The 20670-nt window shown below is 42.0% G+C and overlaps 1 pseudogene; it reads left to right on the top strand.

Annotated features, from left to right (window-relative positions):
* The first annotated feature begins 520 nt into the window (after positions 1-520).
* LOC139461304 (angiopoietin-1 receptor-like) lies at positions 521-19228 on the top strand (annotated as a pseudogene).
* The last annotated feature ends 1442 nt before the right edge of the window (positions 19229-20670 follow it).

Below are 20670 nucleotides of genomic sequence, written 5' to 3' on the forward strand. Positions count from 1 at the left end.
AAGCTGATCACTTGGGACCTCCATACACAGCTTTACCCTGTACCGCGATACGATGGAGTTTTCTCCCATATCAAACTGAGCGCGAGGCCCGGCCTTTACTCGGTTGTACTTAAATAAACGAACTTTTATCTGAAAGATATGCATATTTAGATAAAATAAATGGCATCTGATATAAAGAACACGAATAATCATAAATGTTTCGCGGGAAATTTGGTTCCGTTTAGCGTACATAACAAGTACTGCGATACCCCGAGGTTGCAGGCTACAACGTACATGGCTATGGACATGGTGTATACAAGGTCAACTAGGTTACTATATTAATTATCTCCTATGAACCTTGGTTGTATTAACAAAAATATGTTTGCCATGTTTGAACCCTGAATACGCTACTGAAATATTTTTGCCCCGAGAAAATATTTCCTTCTGTAGCAAAATCATATTGATCCAATATCATCTTCCCTATATTATAATGCAGCTATGTTCGTCATCAACATGTTTAAGTTTTAGTTTCAGACTGGTTATGAGTGTGTTCATTTATCTAATCTGATTTTACAAGATGGCCATCATCCTAACAGCAGTAAGTATACACATTGCTCTGTATATTGTTAGTGGTGATTTGGGATACCTGCGCTTTCGGTTTAAATAGATCATACGAAGGGAAAGAAAAATATAATAAAAATCATGTACACTCGTTATTTATGTGTCTTGTCTGATAGCTCTCCTAAGGAATCAATCCACCAATCGTAGCCATGCAAATCCTAAGATCATATCAGCATTCATGGAGGTATCACATCAGTCAAAATCATAATTTTGGTGTAGGGCTTGTTTGTTTTAATATATTGTTTCAGGCGACTTGCATAAAGTGTATATGTACCATGAAACTGTTGTTTATTCTATTTTTCAGAACACTATGGGCTTGTTGACGATGACCTGCTTTGGCTGCTTGACCATCTATTCTGCTGGTCAGGGTGTTAAACGTATGTATTATGCTGTCAGATGGACTTTCAATATCTATTCGTTTTACATTATTTGCTGCTTCGAATGTCAATTCCAGGTTACATAGGGATACAAGTAAGGTGGGCCTGTGCTGTCAGGTTTTCAAAGGTTTTAATTTCGTAGAATTGCATTCCTCCTTGGCGCCATAACTGCGATTCCATGATTTAAATGATTGGTCCGCTCCGATAGTGATCCTTGGCTCATCAACATCAGGCCATTGCTGGATGTAGCACTACAACAGGTGCTTGCTATGGAGGACATTGTAAATGTGACTTGTAGGTTTGGTTCACGTGTGAAATGCTTACTGCTTTTACTTTTGCATGTGACATGTGTCCAAAGCATTAGTACATAGTGTCTATATTTCAGCAACCCAGTGCCAGGGCAACCAACACTGTTCAGAGTGTGACAACATAACAGGACACTGCATCACAGGCTGTGAAGTTGGATACTACGATATGAAATGCATGTCTGTGTGCAGCGATAACTGCAGAAATAACACATGCATAAGTTCCAACACTGGCAGTGGCAATTGCACTGAGGGATGTGTCCCAGGGTATCAAGGTCCGGGGTGTGGCAAGCCATGTTACAACCCAGTAGATAACTGTACTGCATGTCTAGGTGGGTGTGAGGGAGGATATTGTCAGCTGGCCTCATCCTGCTATTCTGGATGTGTAGATTCCTTCTATGGGTCTGGATGTAAGAACTGTTCAAGTGGATGTACGACCTGCAACAGGAAGACAGGAAAATGTGATGACAAACCGGGTAGGTAAGATCTTATGCCTGGCCTTAATAAGGTGTGCACGTGTCAGTCGGATTATGCGCTCAATAAGATAGCTTTATATGGTGGTGGGCCTTAAAAGATTATGTGAAACGATGCCTCACAAAGGAAGTATTGTCATAGTTCTTAACTTAGAAATACGAGTGACAGAAATTACGTCCATAATCTGCTAACTGTTCTTTAATATGCTCATCTAACACCACAACGACCACCCCCGACCCCCTCCCATTATTCAATATGTTTCGGTAGCCACAACTGCTATCTCTCATGCCAGGCACTTCACCAATTCTTGACAACCATTTGTCCTCCTTCAATATGCTTCTTTCACATCTGGGGGCACGGGTGGCCTAGTCGCCTAGTCGCCTAGTCGCCTAAGGCGCGGCGATTCACTGTGCAGAGTTGCGTCCCTTGGGCAAGCCAGAAACCTATGATTGTGGGTTCGAATCCCGGTTCGCCCTGATGTTATTAGGTTTATCAGCACAATACCTGTGCTCGTGGGTTTCAACAAAGTTGTAAATGTCTGAGACCACCATCACTTTCCTCCCACATTAAGCTGACACGCCGCGGTATAACTGGAATACTGTTAAAAGCGGCGATAAACCCAACTCACTCACTCTTTCACATCAACTACTCCCACTTTCTCTGATGCCGACGGCTTCAAGAAACCCTTCCTGACCTCTACAAGCGTTTCGGTGTGTCTGTGCATGTATTAGATCTCCCACGATCCAATGTGTGAGATCTCCCACTGCCCCATGTGTTAGATAACCTACTATATCTTATATCTACTATCTACTATCGGGCAGTGGGCTAGTCTACTGGTCAAACGTTCGCTCTTCATGCCAAAGACCAAGTTTCGATACCCCACATGAAGTCCATGTCTGGTGTTCCCCACATTGATATTGCTGAAATTGCTCACTCATTCACTCACTTACTCTCTCATAGATCTACCCCTAAACCAAGTTCTTCGACCTACAACTCCCCCTATCTCGTAGAACTACTACTCCCTTCTTAGATCTACCACTCTCCCTATATGTTAGGCCTACCAACCGCCCATCCTGTACCTTAGATCCGCAACTCCCTCATTTCACAAACCAAAAACTACCCAATCGCTTAGTCCTGCCACTCCCTCTATCTCTTACTCATGCAACTCCATCGGGCCACTAACCTACAGTTCCCCTATTTCTTAGATATACGACTCCCCCATCTGACTATCCTGTCACTATCCCATTGCTAAGACCTTCCATTGCCAGTATATCTTAAACCTACAATTACCCTATCTCTTAGATCTACTACTCGCCTAATATCTTAACCCTTCAACTCCCCCATCTCTCCGGCCGACCCCCCCCCCCCCCCCCCCTTACTCTTAGACCCACCTCTAATCCCATGTCATAGACATACAACTTCCCCAATTACTTAGATCTGCAACTCATCAACTCATCTATTTCACATACCTGGAATCATACCAAGTCTATATCTTAGATCTATTTTGCCCCTTATATCTTGAGCATGCAACTTATCCCCCATTTGTCTAAACCTACCTCTTGTCCTATCTCTTAAACCTACAATCCTGCATATATCCTACCTACCGCTCCACATATCACTAAAAGAAAGATTCCCCTATTTATCAGAGCCACTCCCAGGCTACATGCATGTGGTTGGGCCTGTGCTTCAAGTTTTTCAAAGGTTTTAACTTCCTAGAATCGCATTCCTCATTTCCGCCAGAACTGCTAATCGATGATTGGAATGATTGGTCCGCCCCGATAGTGATGCTCGGCTCATCATCATTACGCCATTGTAACTCTGCAGCAGGTGCTTGGTATGGAGAACATCGTAAACGTGTCTTATCCTTGGACTCAGTGTAATCTCAGGGTAAACTCTTTCAAATACATGTTCACTTTACATGTGAAATACTTACTGCAATATAACTTTTGTAACTTGCATATGTTCCAAGTAATAATATGTTTTCAATATTTCAGTGTGCAGCGATAACTGCAGAAATAACACATGTATAAGTTCCAACACTGGCAGTGGCAATTGCACTGAGGGATGTGTCCCACGGTATCAAGGTCCGGGGTGTGGCAAGCTATGTTACAACCCAGGAGGTAACTGTACAGCATGTCCAGGTGGGTGTGATGGAAGATATTGTCAGCTGGGCTCCTCCTGTGTTTCTGGATGTGTAGACTCCTACTACGGGACTGGATGTAAGAACTGTTCAAGTAGATGTACGCCGTGCAACAGGACGACAGGAACTTGTGATGAAAAACCGGGTAGGTATGAGGTGACGTGAAATTGGGTTTAACGTCGCGTCCAAGATTATTGCACTTATATAGCGACGTGAATGTACGTGTGTGTGTTTGTGTGGCTGCTTGTACTAGTCGGGACTGATGCCGATTTATAGTGCTAGCTCACTGAGATACCATGCCGCAGTTTAACATGAATACCCCACTCTGACACAGTATACTGACTCCGAGCCGACCAGTCCTTGTTTTAGCCCCTTAAGCCCCTTTTGTTATGACGCGGCCGGGGATCGAACCCCAAACCTTCTGCTCTCCAGGCGGACGCTCTTCCACTAGACCACGGAGGCGGTCGGGGTAGGTATGATCTTATGCCTGGTTGTAATAAGGTGTGTGCACGTGTCAGTCAGATTATGCGCGCAACAAGATACCTTTATATGATGGTATGCATTACACGTTATGCGAGAAGGTGCCTCACATAGGAAGTATTTTCATAGGACTTAACTTTAGAAGTTAAAGTGACAGAAATTACGTCCATAATCATAAAGAAAGAAACCTGCTAAGTCCCTCTTCAACATGTTCATTTTACACCAACCACGAAAACAAGTTTCAAAACTCCTACCAATCACTACTCCTCCTTCGATATGCTCCTGTTACACAAGTTTCGACCCCTTTCTCTGATCCCGACCAATTCACCCCTGCCAGTGTTTCAGAGTGTCTGTGCATGTATTAGATCTCCCACTACCCCATGTCTTAGATCCCCTCCTAGCCAAACGTTTCCTCTACGTGCCGAAGACCAGGTTTCAATTTCCCACATGGGTAAGCATATCATCGTATCCCAAATGCGTAGATGTTCATGCTATCAATCACTTGATTGTCTGGTGCAGACTCGATTATTTGACGTAGAGCATCTACTAATTTCTAGACCTTCTTCATATCTTAATCTTACATATCTACAGTATCTGGCCCCGTATTTCGTAGACCACCATCACCTCCTCTGTTTATTATGCCTACAGATCACCATGAGCCTACGACCTACAAAACACCCATCTTTTGGATCTACCACCACCCCATTTCGATCAGAACAAGTGCTCCCGTATTATCATTATCACGCCCTATATTTTGGACCTAACTCTACCCCTCTCACTAAGACCAACTTCACCCTATCACTTAAATCAACCACTCGCCCAATTATTGGTGGAACAGCAACTTCTTTTTTCCAGACCTTCTTTATATCATAGTGCTACAACTCCATCTATCACTAAATCAAACCCCTCCCCCTATTTCTTAGAAGCACTACTACCTATCATATATATTTTAACTAAAAAACTTAACACTATCCCATTTCTCAGACCAGACACTCCATCATCTCTTAAACCTACCTCTCCCCCTATATATTAGAGCTACCATCCCTTCCATCTGTTAGACATACAACTCTCCTTATCGCTTAAAACTACAATTCCCAATATATATTTGATCTACCATGCTCCGTATTTCTTAGACTACCACTACCCATATCACTAAAACCAACCACTGCCCCTATCACATAGACTCCTCCATATCTGCACCCGTATTTCGTAGACCATCATTACTCCACATGACTCTTTGACCGCTTCCCCTCGCACTTAATCCAACCATTCTCACTATCACAAAGACCAACCATGTCCCCTATCTTGCACCTACCGCTCCTCAAACTTATTTGACCTACAGCCCCCTTAGTAATACTGTAGGTGCAGGTACATACATTCGGGTACTTGAGATGCTTTTCGATGCATAATATGCTCGAATTATAAAACACGTATAACGCATATGTGACTTTCAATCTGCTGTTAAGACGAGTGATTATTTGTCAGGAACGAACAGTAGTGAACGCCGTTTTTAACAGTTTTTAACAGTTTTCCAGTTGTATCAGCTTAATGTAGGAGAACAGTCTGAAGTGATGCAGGTCTCGAAACCCACGAGCACAGGTATGGTGCTGACAAACCTAGAAACATAATCGGGGCGAACCGGGATTCGAATCAACAATCACAGGTTTGTGGCGTGCCCCAGGGACGCAACTCTGCACAGCGAATCAAGGCGCCTTTAACGCCTGCGCCACCCGTGCTCCCGGAACGAAGTGTTAGCAAGAACAAGTGTTCATGTCTACACAATATTGACTCCACATTTCAATAAGTGCACCCATGGATTTAAGTGAATTATCTAAAATTCGGACAGACACTACATATGTCGTCAGCGAGGAATGATGTGACCAAGTACGTATAATAGTCGACCTCGCTATGGAAAAGACATGATAGAATGGTGTGAAAATGTCCCATCATTGGATTTATGTTTTTAAGATTATTTAAGAGTGTCATCCTTCTCAAATGTTCTTAACAACTTCGCAGGTCCGTGAGTTTTGCCTTAAAAATGGTCAACAGTTGCATGTTGCATCATGACACATGCAAGAAAAAAACAAACAACGTCAGTTCTTGTTATTTCCAGATATAAGTGGGAAGTATGTCCGCATTGGATTACTGGCAGCATCGTTGTTCTTAGTATTTTGCGTCTTTGTGACAATTTATACATCTTTCACCAAATATTTGAATAGAAATCGGTGAGTATGTAATATGTGATTTTGCTTGTAAACGTTGGTACTCACTGATTCCTGTTTTTGTAAACACCATGCTTTTTCCAAACAACAGATATTGTATTCTAGTCTAGCAAAATTCCGAATTATGTTAATTGATACAATACCAACGTAACATAGCTTTTTCTGCGACAAAGTGTGTAACATGTTTATCAAACCAGGTTAATCAGATTGATTTCAATATACAATGACTATAACAAATAAAACAAGCTTACGGTACAGTAACTTCGTTGAAATCCACGAGCACGGGTATGGTGCTGACAAAAATAGAAACATAATCGGGGCGAGCCGGGACTCGAACCCTCAATCATAGGTTTCTGACGTGCCCAAGGGACGCAACTCTGCACAGCGAATCGCCGCGCCTTAGACGACTGGGCCACCCGTGCTCCACCAGGATGTTTGAATCCCATTGTCAAATGGCATGTTTACTTCTCATCAACTAACCAGATAAAGGTGATATCTTTAGGAGTTGTCATGAGACGAAATAATCATGTTATTTAAAAGACACATTATATATTTTCTTAACGTTATAAGCATTATCTGTCATTGAAATAGGCTGAAAGTGTTCATTCACTATAGGAGTGAGATATCGATATAAGTTTTTCAGAATACATATATTGTTTCATGAATGCATACATGCACATTCTAAGGGAAAGCATCCTAAAAGTGTCATAGATACATTGGTATTGGCCACAAGTGTCAACATGTTTTAAATGTTTCTGTTGCAGAGAGGAAACACATCAGGAAGATGAAGATGACTATCTGCCAAATGCACTGGCGGAGGAGAGAGTTGCACCTGATGCATTTCGACACTCGAATGCAATGTACAGTGAAGTCAATGAAAGCGACATGGGTACAGTGGTGGTGTTCCTGGAGGGGCGATGCAGTAACTGAGATTGGCGGCCTGATACGCGTCTCAGCTCGGACTGTATCAGCTTTCTATGTAATATGTGTCATTATTGTATGTGTTTGCCTCAAACGTATTAAAGTATCTGAACTTTGAGCAATGAAAATAAATTTGACTTGTTCAGTTTCGATATAACTAAATTTTAAGATCGTTATGCTTATCACTGGTTAAAATCCGTATTAGCTTATTAGCATATAAGCATATGATTACTCGTTTATAGATAATGTTTCCGTCAAATGTATCCGTCAGATCAAAAGTATTACTCATTGAGTTTCATCTGATATGGATTAAATGCATACTATTATGAGCTATGAGTTTGAGTCAGTGTGAAACAAGTTTCATACCTTCCCTTTTTTCTATATCATATGTTTCCTTTTTTTTTCTTCCTGTATACTACATGACGTGTGTTTGTTGTAATAAGTTCATATCAGTTTATGTACATCTGAAAAAAGATGTTTTGGGGTTAGTATGAATATTAGCATTACACGTTTTACAGAAGCACTGGGCGTCAATAACCTAATATATAACTCAAATGCTGCGCCATGTGACGGACTGTGGTGTTGTTAATATGTCATTGTCGCTGACAATATATGATTTAAATGCGAGTGAAATGTGGATCCCAGTGAGAGGAAGCGTGTTGTTAGAGTTATCTGCCCCTGGTTGTCGCTTGCGGATGTTCGAGATGGGACAGTTTCTAGAAGCCTGGCTGAGAGTGAAGAAGGCGATTTGAGGCCTTTTTTCGACCTGACTTGCGTGTTACCTACTCAAGGGGTGGATACCTGTAGGGAAGACTGACCTTCTCAAGGGATGGATACTTTTAGGAAGACTGACCTACTCGAGGGGTGGATACCTGTAGGTAAGACTGACCTGCTCCAGGGGTGGATACCTTAAGGGAAGACATACCTACTCAAGGGGTTGATACCTTTAGGGAAGACTGACCTACTAACAGGGTGGATACCTTTAGGGAAGACTGGCCTTCTCAAGAGGTGGATACCTTTAGGGAAGACTCACCTACTCAAGGGGTGGATACCTGTAGGGAAGACAGACCTACTCAAGGGGTGGATACCTTTAGGGAAGACTGACCTACTCAAGGTGTGGATACCTTTAGGGAAGACATACCTTCTCAAGGGGTTGATACCTTTAGGGAAGACTAACCTACTAACAGGGTGGATACCTTTAGGGAAGACTGACCTACTCAAGGGGTGGATACCTTTAGGGAAGACTGACCTACTCACAGGGTGGATATCTTTAGGGAAGCCTGACCTACTCAAGGGGTGGATACCTTTAGGGAAGCCTGACCTACTCAAGGGGTGGATACCTTTAGGGAAGCCTGACCTACTCACAGGGGTGGATATCTTTAGGGAAGACTGACCTACTCAAAGGGTGGATACCTTGAGGGAAGACTCAAGGGAAGACTGACCTGCTCAAAGGGTGGATACCTTAAGGGAAAACTGACCTACACAAGGGCTGGATACCTTTCGGAAAGACTGACCTACTCACAGGGTAGATACATTTAGGGAAGACTGACTTACTCAAGGGGTAGACACCTTTAGGGAAGACTGACTTACTCAAGGGGTGGATACCTTTAGGGAAGACTGACCTACTCACAGGGTGGATACCTTTAGGGAGGATTGACCTACTCAAGAGGTGGATACCTTTAGGAAAGACATACCTACTCAAGGGGTGGATACCTTTAGGCAAGGCTGACCTACTCACAGGGAGGATACCTTTAGGGAAGACTGACCTACTCAAGGGTTGGATACCTTTAGGGAAGACTGACCTACTCAAGGGGTGGATACCTTTAGGGAAGACTGACCTACTCAAGGTGTGGATACCTTTAGAGAAGACTGACTTTCTCAAAGGGTGGATACATTTAGGGAAGACTGACCTACTCAAGGGGTGGATACCTGTAGGGAAGATTGACCTACTCAAGAGGTGGATACCTCTAGGAAAGACTGACCTACTCAAAGGGGTGGATACTTTTAGGGAATACTGACCTACTCAAGGGTTTGATACCTTTAGGGAAGACTGACCTACTCAACGGTTGGATACCTTTAGGGAAGACTGACCTACTCAAGGGGTGGATACCTGTAGGGAAGACTGACCTACTCAAGAAGTGGATACCTTTAGGGAAGACTGACCTACTCACAGGGTGGATACTTTTAGGGAAGACTGACCTTCTCAAGGGGTGGATACCTTTAGGGAAGACTGACCTACTCTCAAGGGGTGGATACCTTTAGGTAAGACTGACCTACTCAAAGGGTGGATACCTTTAGGGAAGACAGACCTACTCAAGGGGTGGATACCTGTAGGGAAAATTGACCTACTCAAGAGGTGGATACCTCTAGGAAAGACTGACCTACTCAAGGGGTGGATACCTTTAGGCAAGACTGACCTACTCACAGGGTGGATACCTTTAGTGAAGACTGGCCTACTCAAGGGGTGGATACCTTTAGAGAAGACTGATCTACTCAAAGGGTTGATACATTTAGGGAAGACTGATCTACTCAAGGGGTGGACATCTGTAGGGAAGACTGACTTACTCAAGGGGTGGATACTTTTAGGGAAGACTGACCTACTCAAAGGGTGGATACCTTAAGGGAAGACTGACCTACTCAAGGGGTGGATACCTGTAGGGAAGATTGACCTACTCAAGAGGTGGATACCTTTAGGGAAGACTGACCTACTCAAGGGTTGGATACCTTTAGGGAAGACTGACCTACTCAAGGGGTTGATACCTTTAGGGAAGACTGACCTACTCAAGAAGTGGATACCTTTAGGGAAGACTGACCTACTCACAGGGTGGATACTTTTAGGGAAGACTGACCTACTCAAGGGGTGGATACCTTTAGGGAAGACTGACCTATTCTCAAGGGGTGGATACCTTTAGGTAAGACTGACCTACTCAAAGGGTGGATACCTTTAGGGAAGACTGACCTACTCTCAAGGGGTGGATACCTTTAGGGAAGACAGACCTACTCACCGGTTGGATACCTTTAGGGAAGACTGACTTACTGCCACCGTCCAACACTCTTCAGGTTGTAATAACAGAGACATGGCATGTTTTGAGGCTGACAACAGTAACACAAGTATGAACATTCTAAGGCCCATGCTACTTATAGCTGCTGCCACTTAATTGAATCATTTGTATTGCCTTTTGATTATAAACCTAAAGGGTGTATTTGAATATAATGCATTGATATATTTATTTTACGATTTAGTTCAGAACCTTTCTGCTTCAATTTGCAAATCACCTCGTAACACACACTGGTATTGGGCCTTCCTCGCTGAAATATTACAGTGTTAACCCAAAGTCGCATGGCTGATCATTAACATTTGCTAAATTGTAGCTGAAGTTACAGAAATGGAAAACAACTCGAAAAGTTCATATCAATACACTTTAATTGGGGATGATAGCGTTTCAAAAGCGTGCACGTTATGGTCAAGTATATTTACACTCCTTTACGTACTGGTTCTATATTTGAAACTAGATTGTGACAATGTGGTGTTGTCAGAAACATTATGTATATGCTGGTTTAATGATAAACCTTCCTTCAACTGTGCAAAACCACCTGGTAGATCCAAAGTATAACTTAAAGTATATTATCTGATATGAGTGATATGGTATGAATTCGCATACTGTTGTTTGAGACATAAATCGTGAGCTCCGACTGACAAGTCAGTTTGAAACTTACTCACTCCTTCCTGTTGATGTATATCATACGATGTTCACCTGTCATTTCTGTGCTGTATAATACGTGGTGTGTGTTTGTTGTGATAAGGCCATATCAGTTAATCAACAATTGGGAAATGATTCTATTTTGAATAATACTAATATGTTCATAACTGAGCCTGCAAGATATAGGCACCAAATCCGCCTCTCGTTGTGCACGTAATGGCGGTGACTCACTAGACCAATGGTTTATCAAATGTGCTTGTTTGTATATAATTCAGTATAGTGGAGAACTCACAAGGAACAGAATGTTGCTTACAGTTGAATAATGACACATGACCAGTTGCTCCTGTGCAGTGGTTAATACACTGTTTGTATATATTTGCACAATGCCATGTATTCAATTTCCGGCAGTGGTGAGCTTTATTCTTTTGTGTTTACAGGTAGATATAGAAATAAAGTTATTTTCTTCTTCCTTGTCTGTTTGTCATGGTATCCCTCGATTCTCCTATCGGTACAAACATGTACATATGTACATACGCACAGCAAATGAAACAACTGCATGTTTCTAACAAAAATCCTAAATACATTAAATATGATTTTATCTCAGTCTAACTGTCGCCTTTTAATATGGACTGATGAAAAATAACTTTTTATCACTCGGCCTACACTGGCTTTACGGAAGAACAAACCACATAATCAAAACGAAAAGACGTGGACGTCCCTCGTTTTGAGGTGGCCTACACACAAAACATTGAATGCAGTTGGCCTTACTTCAAGTACATGGCTTGGATCAAGGAAATTAATTTCACTTTACGAAAGTATTACTATTGTTTCAATAAAGGAGTGCTCCAACAGCTAACTGGGTCGCTCATACTGTATTATCGGGAAGGAAAGATTAGCATATTTTGAGGTAGTTCAGCCATCTGTTGCATTTGTAAGACACATTTAACAACTTGAGCAATGCAGGTGTCGAGGTAGGGAAGTGTGAGTGTGTAGACGTCACAGTAGGGTGATGATGACGTGGGTAGATGTATGTGTGTGGGAGTGCATAGGGGTGGTGTGTCTGTGTGTATGTGTCTGTGTTTGTGTGTTTGTGTGTATGGGTGTATGGGTGTGTGTATGCGTGTGTGTATATGTGTGTCGTGTGTGTGCATGTCTGCGTGTGTGTATGTGTGTGTGCGGGCGCGTGTGTGTATGTGAGAAAGATAGAAATATGGTGTATGTGTGTGAGTGTTTTTGTGCGTGCGTGCGTGTGCGTGTGCATGTGTGTATGTGTGTGAGTGCGCGTGTGTGTATGTGTGAGAGAGAGAAAGAGAGTGTGTGTGTGTGTGTGTGCGTGCGTGTGTCTGTATGTGAGAGAGAGAGAAAGTGGGAGTGCGAGAATACAAAATAGGAGGGTGGTAGTGTAGACCTGGAGAGAAGCATTTGTCGATACAAGGAATTGTAATGATATTATGCGCATGGACACAGAGCAACTGGTGCACTTCTCAACAGATTAGGAAAGACCAGTTGAGAGTGCCACCCCATTAAAGAATTTGCAGCGTTTGCTCACTGGGCGCTATGTTAAACACATATGTATATATTAACATCATCAATGTCAGAATTGACAGAAACTCCAGCAGGCTGTTGTTATTTCATGGCATGGTGGCCCACTAGACATCCACACTTCATTATTTTGTTCGTGTCAAGATCCTTGTAATGTGATCCTTGTATACTTATGTGTTTGGGTTGGTCGGGTGGCCTAGTGGTTAAAGCATTCGCTCGTCACGCCGACGACCCGGGTTCGATTCTCGACATTGGTACAATGTGTGAAGTCCATTTCTGGCAGCGATAGTTGGCAGGCAGTGATATAACTGGAATAGTGTTGTTAACTTTGTGTTTTTCTTCCTCTACTGTTGCATTGTCTTGTGTGTTTGAACCACTTGAAAGACGCAATCAGACACATAACTGATGTAATATCCTACTCACGGTCTATTTGAAGCCAAAAAGACACAGCTTATGTTATTTGCTTTCTCCCATTTTCATGTCAACATTCCTGAATAATGATAATGTGGTAAATTGCATGCAGGGTATATGCAACACCTTGCCTTGTGTCTGTTTGAACATTATTGACATGCCATTGCTAAGGTGGCGAAGTGTTTATATAATCATGCTTGTCTTACTGCTTTATCCACAGGCAGGTTTCACGTGCTTTCGCTGCTACATACTAGATATTCTATAGCGGTAGGCCATTCACCCATCAATGCTGTTAAGGTGGGTGAGCTGAGACACTGCGGCAAAACATGGGAAATGTGTCGAACATTTAATAGATATAGAACAACTGAAATGCAGAAAGACAAAATTACAGCAGAAACTAGACCATCCCGAAAGTATAGGTGCTCTTCAAATGTTCACAGAAACTTTGAAAAGAATACAAATAAAAGTAGATATAACCTAAAATGTCAGGACGCACAAAGAAGTTGCAGCTAAAAAAGGACGAGTCACGTCTAACCCCGACGTTATTCTGCAGCAGAATACATCAATCGCCACCGCCATATCCCACATCTTCAGCTGTAACCCTCGTATACAAACATATCTCAAAGGACCCAGCTGTAGCCTACATCTTCACAACCACATCTCACAACTTTCCAGCTTTTATCTATTGTCATGTGCACTCCTTCGCAGCTCTACCTCCCACTGCAACCACTGTAATCCACACCATCCACCACTTTACGTTACTTTCCACCTTACGTTACTTTCCACCTTATCCACATCTTACCAGGTCTAGCCAACATCACCCCCGCTATACTCCACATCATCACAACCCTCAATACTTTCCACCGTATCCACATCTTACCAGGTCTAGCAAACATCATCACCGCCATACTCCACATCATCACAACCTTATCCCCTCACAATAGCTCACACCTTATCAGCTCTAATGCTCGCCTCCCCTGCCGCATCCCCGACCTTACCAACTTTGGACCAAACCAACCACCGCCAAACACCACACCTTTCAATCTCTAATCCTTAGTTGTCATATCCACACCTTCCCACCTTTTGCTCACACATCCATTGCAATATCCCACGACCACACAGGTCCAGCCCTCGTATCCTCCGCCATATCCCACACCTACCAGGATGTAATTGTTCTTACCTACCCCACATTTCGTGCCCTACTTAAAACCTGCTCACCACTCGCCAGACACAACACTTTATCAGCTGTAGCTTAAATGTCAACCGCAATACCCCATGCCTTCCAATACCCCCACCCCTACCCCCATATACCACGCCTTATCAGCTGTTACCCTTCCCAGTTCTGGCCACACCCTCAATCCTACACCTACAAAGCTCCAACCCACATCTTCATTGCCACAGTTCCAACCCTACGAACTGTAATCCCTGTCTGGTCCAGACTCGATTATTTACAGACCGCCGTCATATAGCTGGAATATTGCTGAGTGAGGCGTTAAATAACAAACAAACAAAGGAACAAACAGTTAAAGGATGGTATGATCTGTTTCAACGTTTAATTTGGAAACCTATAAACGTATAGGCTGTGTTCTCCACATGCCGCTTGCGCTCGTCTGTATATCGTGACATGTTGATCACAGAAACATTTGCATTAAAATATCACACACACACAAAAAAAAAGAAAAATAACTGAACAGATTTATGAAAATGTATTCTGAAACAGATCATTTATATCACACTCAACATACTCATCAATATATATTTCAGCCATCTGTGCATGGTAATATTTCCTTTTCTTTACGAGACGGTTTTAATTTCTATCTTCCTGGTAAGCGGGCAATATCATCAGGAAGCATACTTGATTGTGAAGGAAGGGTGCTGGTTGTATGAAAACACACGGATCGTGCCCAAATACATATGCCAGCCCTACCATTCTGTAAGTAAATGATGTAGTTCATATTGAACACCCCCTTGACTCCACGAAACAATTCATGCTCAGTGTCAAGCCGTTTTTGGCATTCTCATCTGTCAATGTCTCATCAATGTCTGAAACATTGAATTCTGTTAACTTTTCTTGTTCGTTTTCTTTGAGCTTTAATGGGTAATCACTTATTTGTTCTATCGTGTTAGTTTCAGTCAACAGAATGAGCGCCTTGGTGCTGTTGTGGAAAGCGTACACAATTGTTGTTATTGAAGGTAAACCATTGCATGTATTTATATTGCCGTTATTTTTTTTGGAGGTAACTATTGTATAGTTTTGTATTGCCGTGTTTGTGTATAGTTTCACGACTTCCTTAGCCATAAGTACATGATTGTGGTAATAAATAAAAACGTTGTGATCATTGATTGATAATTATTGTTGCCAGATTTCCGATGTACTTTATTTTCAGAGGTCACATTTTAGCAGGTTTGAAAGGTAATAGTGTTTTTCGAGAACATTTTATCTTGTTAGACAGACAAGACAACATGGTTCAACTTATGAGCGGAGTTTCTTTTGTAGTAAGGAGTCTGTATTAGGAAAGTCATAGGATCAGTCACGTCATGTGCCGAGTGAGTGAGTGAGTTATGTTTAACGCCGCTCTTAACGGTATTCCATTTATATCGCAGCGTGTCACCTTAATATGATGCAGGCCTCAGACATTTACCACTTCGGTGAAACCCACGAGCACAGGTATGGTGCAGAGAAACCTAGACACATAATCGGAGTGAACCGGGATTCGAACCCACAATCATAGGTTTTTGGCGTGCCAAAGGGACGCAACTCTGAACACCGAATAGCGGCTCCTTAGACTACTGGGCCACCCGTACCGCCCCCCCCCCCCCCCCCCCCCCCCCCCCTCCCCTTCAAGGCCGAAAGCAGGTCCAAGAACTGCAGTTGATCCAACACCCAGATATTGCATGTTGACGGTTGTAAATAACCAGGGAACCTATTGATTGATATAATGAGCAAGGAATCAAGAAAGTGAGATACGTCGACACGCTGTCAATCAGGTCATCAATATTGACCACCCGACCCACTACGTCGCCACTCATGGCCTGTAATATGGTCATTGATAGTCTTTTTGAGTGTCGTTTATTCATAGTAGTATGGAAGAATACATCTTTGTATATTTAAATTGATTTAATTTAGTAACGCAATGGCATATTTGCGGAACATTTACATTTACAGAGAAACCTTATTCACAAAAATATTGATTAATACCTGCTTTTTCTCTTTCCGCTAGTCCATGTTTGAATAACCAGCATTGTTCAGACTGTGACGTTAAGACGGGGCATTGTCTCACCAAATGTGACACTGGGTATTTTGATCAGAAGTGCGCCTCCGTTTGCAGTAAGAACTGTAAGAATAATACATGTATTCTTATACGCAATGGCAATGCTGGCTGCACCAATGGATGTGTCCTAGGATATCAAGGCATTGACTGCAACACAGCATGTTACAGTCTAGGAGATACATGTGTAACATGTCCAGAAGGGTGTGATGGAGGTTATTGTCAGCTGGGATCACCCTGTGTGTCTGGATGTGTAAAATCATCCTACAGGACTGGTTGTCAAGAAAAATCTGGTAGGTATTAACCCATGTCTGGTTGTAATAGACCAGCTAGCCGTAACGTTACGACCTCAGATGTGAATGTGTCTATCAGAACTTAAAATTATAGTATGAATTCAGTAGCGTACTGCAAGGGGCCCAAGATGTATTTTCAAAGCGTACGAAACATATCAGAACACATTTCTGTCTGAAGCAAATCATGATGTACGATTCCGCTTTGGATGTGTTGACGAATCAAAATCACATCGTGTTGATACGAGGTTGTTTACTAGTTGTTTACTATGAGTGTATGCTTTAAACATAATGACAGAAGGTACACTCGAGGAAAACCCATAGGCAAGATATCACTTGTGATTGTGTTTCGTTTGTTTGTTGATAAGGCCGCCCTCACCAATATTCTAGCTATATGACGGCGGTTTATAAATAATCGACTCTGGACCAGACAGTCCAGCTACTGATATGAGCTTGATTCCACGCAGTTGTGATACGATGACATACATCAACCAAGTCTTCGAGCCTGACCACCCGCTCCCGTTAGTCGCCTCTTACGATAAGCAGAGTCACCTTTTATTTCAAGTTAGACCGACATTGCCCCACGTCTTAAACCTAACAGCTCCATGTCTCAGATCTAACAGCTCCATGTCTTAGACCTAACTGCTCCATGTCTTAGACCTAACTGCTCCATGGCTAAGGCCTAGCTGCCCTAGGTCTTAGACCTAACAGCTCCATGTCTTAGACCTAGCTGATCCTTTTCTTAGACCTAACTGCTCCATGCCTCAGACCTAACAGCTCCATGTCTTAGACCTAACAGCTCCATGTCTTAGACCTAGCTGATCCTTTTCTTAGACCTAACAGCTCCATGTCTTAGACCTAACTGCTCAATGTCTTAGACCTAACAGCTCCATGTCTTAGACCTAACTGCCCCATACTTTAGACCTAACTGCTCCGTGTCTTAGACAAACGGCCCCATGTTTTAGACCTTATTGCTTCTAGTCTTAGACCTAACAGCTACATGTTTTAGACCTAACTGCTCCATGTGTTAGACCTAATTGATCCATGTCTAAGTCCTAACAGCTCCTTTACTTCCACCTAACTGATCCATGTCATAGACCTAACAGCTCCATGTCTTAGACCTAAATGATCCATGTCTTAGACCTAACTGCTCCATGTCTTAGACCTAACTGCTTCATGTCTTAGTCCTAAGAGCTCCATATCTTAGACCTAAGAGTTCCATGTCTTTTAACTCACTCACTCACTCACTCAGACCTACTGTTACATCCAACTCATGGCCTACTCATCACCCACTAACTGAGACCTGCAACTCCCCCAACTCAAAAACCTGTAACTATCCTATCTCTTTGACCTACCACTTCCACGATATACTAGACCTAACGCTCCCCCTATCTCTGAAGGCTACCAATTCCTTTTTTTCTTAGAACTGTCACTTTCGCTATCTCTTAGACACCACTCCCAATTCTCCCACATTCCGATTAATGTTCACATGTAAAATCTTTGGAGGGTTAACATTCAAATTTGTACAGAAAATATGTGTTGTCAGATTTTGAATGATGATGTGACAATAGCGACCTCGCCCATGGCAAAACATGATGGAATGATGTAAAATGATTTAAGCTATTGAACCTTCTTAATCGCGGGGAAAGTTGCATTGGTCTATGTGTTTTGATAAAAGTATTGGAAAGTTGCATAAAACATCTTGATACATGTATGAAAACAAACCATCAGCTCTTGTTGTTTTCAGATGAAAACGCGAGGTATGTCCGCGTTGTAATAGTGGGGTCATCGCTGTTTACAGTATTTTGCGTCTTGGTGACAGGTTTTACAGCTTTCATCATGTGTTTGAATAAAAAACGGTGAGTATGTAATATTTCATTTTGCTAATGATATCTACAAATGACAGGGTGTCTAATCAATTTAAAATCAAAATCATCATTTGAAACTCACCAGGAACACATTTTGCTCTCTTCGTTTGGTCACGATTCTGTTTGGGTTTTTTCAACACGTATTGCAACTACTACTTCCAAACCACAGATCATGGATTCTTGTCTCGTTACATAAATTTTGATGTAAATCTTTATGATAATGACTATCTCATGGAATAGTGCTGGTTGTGTGACATAATTCCTTACATGTTTGGCTTACTAGAATGTATTCAGTGCACGATGACTACAATAAACATATTGAATTTATTCTAAGAAAGCAAGTAAATAATTGGAGAACTATAACTATAACCAACATGCATATTTTAAACAAATACGAGAGATGATAACAGCATAAATGCGCATTAGCAAGACAATAAAAAACAAAACAAATTGCAGGTCCCAGGAGTACATCACGCCTACCCAGGACATGCATTTGTCACCAGAGGCCATTGGTGTTCCAGTATATGATGAGGTTGATGAAGCAAAGATGTATGATGCACTCACTGATGAGGGACAACAGGCCTCTGGAGCCGGCTATGTGGAGCTGAGGTCGGATGCACGTGCCTAGAATATGATGTCATTGATGTGCACTCACTGCCAGTTGTTCTGGACATGATGTGATAGATATATATCAACCATCCAGATGACCTGGCTACCAGGAAGTGAAATTACTTTTACGGGGGCAAAACACAAAATGAAGAAGTAGCTGAAGTGTGGTATAAATACGAGATGACGGTATAGAGGAATAGCAATAAATACACGTTTACTTATGTGTTTGTGCATACCAAGCATAGATGTCAATTACGGAATTGAAACTGTGCTCAGTTGTGAACTATACATAATGCTTGTGTGTATGCCTCTTGTCTCTCTGATTTGCTGCACATAAAAAAAATGAATTGAAATGCTTCTCTCCGTTCGTGAACTGCTCATTCAATGTCTGTAAGCTTCATTCATGAACGTTCTTTACTGCTTGTGTTATGAATTTCTCAGTATGCACTTGTAACAAATATGAAGAGCACTTGGTGAAATTGAATTACCTCTCCTTTTGTTAGAAAGATAATTCTTCCAAAGAAAACTGTGAAGCCACAGGCCCATTGCATGCAGCATTTCTGGAGTTTGTTAATTGTATTGCTGACCAACATAGCATGGTAAATAGACATCGACACATTTGGTATAACATCAGTGTTAACCAATTAACCAATGACATTTTTTCGGTTATTTGGATGAACTTAATTTATACTTTTGAATATATAATTCTTAGTTCCATATTACCTGCAGATGATCTGCAATATAAATACATTATTGATGTACATAGGTTACACAATCTTAATTATTTGTGTATTTTCCTATGTCTTTTTTTTTTAAAGTCTCTTTGTCATAGAGAAATAAATTGATTTGAAACTGTCCTAGCTTTACTGTGTTTTTAATCAAATCTATACATAATGACGCATCCCAGCTAGCAGGCCATCATCAGCCCTGCATCGGCCCAACGTTGGCTACACCATCGGCCCAACGTAGGCAAACTGCATCGGTTCGATGAAGTTTTGCTCATCGGATCAACATCGGCCCAACGTCGGCAAACTTCATCGGCCCTGCATCGGGAATGCACCGGCCCAGCATTGGCCCAAGGTCAGCAAACATCGTAGGGCCGATAAAGTTTTGCTCATCAGATCGACATCGGCCAAGCATTGTAAATAATTATCTGGCCACCATCGGCCAGACATAGGCAAAGGTTATCGAATCAGCATCGGGTGGACATCGGCCCAACGTCGACAATAATCAACGGCACAGCATTAGGTTGACACTGGCCTGACAGTAATTACAGGTTTAGAATCAGCCTTGTCTGACTATATCACCCTTTCTCTTCTTCGCTCATTTACAATGGCATGTTCAGTATTTTCATCTTTCATTATATTTGATGGCAGTTTTTTATTTTCTTCAAAATAAATAGATTCAGTGTGAAACAAATGGCTAACAATTTGCAATAATCATTTAGAATTATTGATATCT

This window comes from Haliotis cracherodii, unplaced genomic scaffold, assembly GCF_022045235.1.
Source record: "Haliotis cracherodii isolate W230 unplaced genomic scaffold, xgHalCrac1.p SCAF_14, whole genome shotgun sequence".
NCBI classification, from domain to species: domain Eukaryota; kingdom Metazoa; phylum Mollusca; class Gastropoda; order Lepetellida; family Haliotidae; genus Haliotis; species Haliotis cracherodii.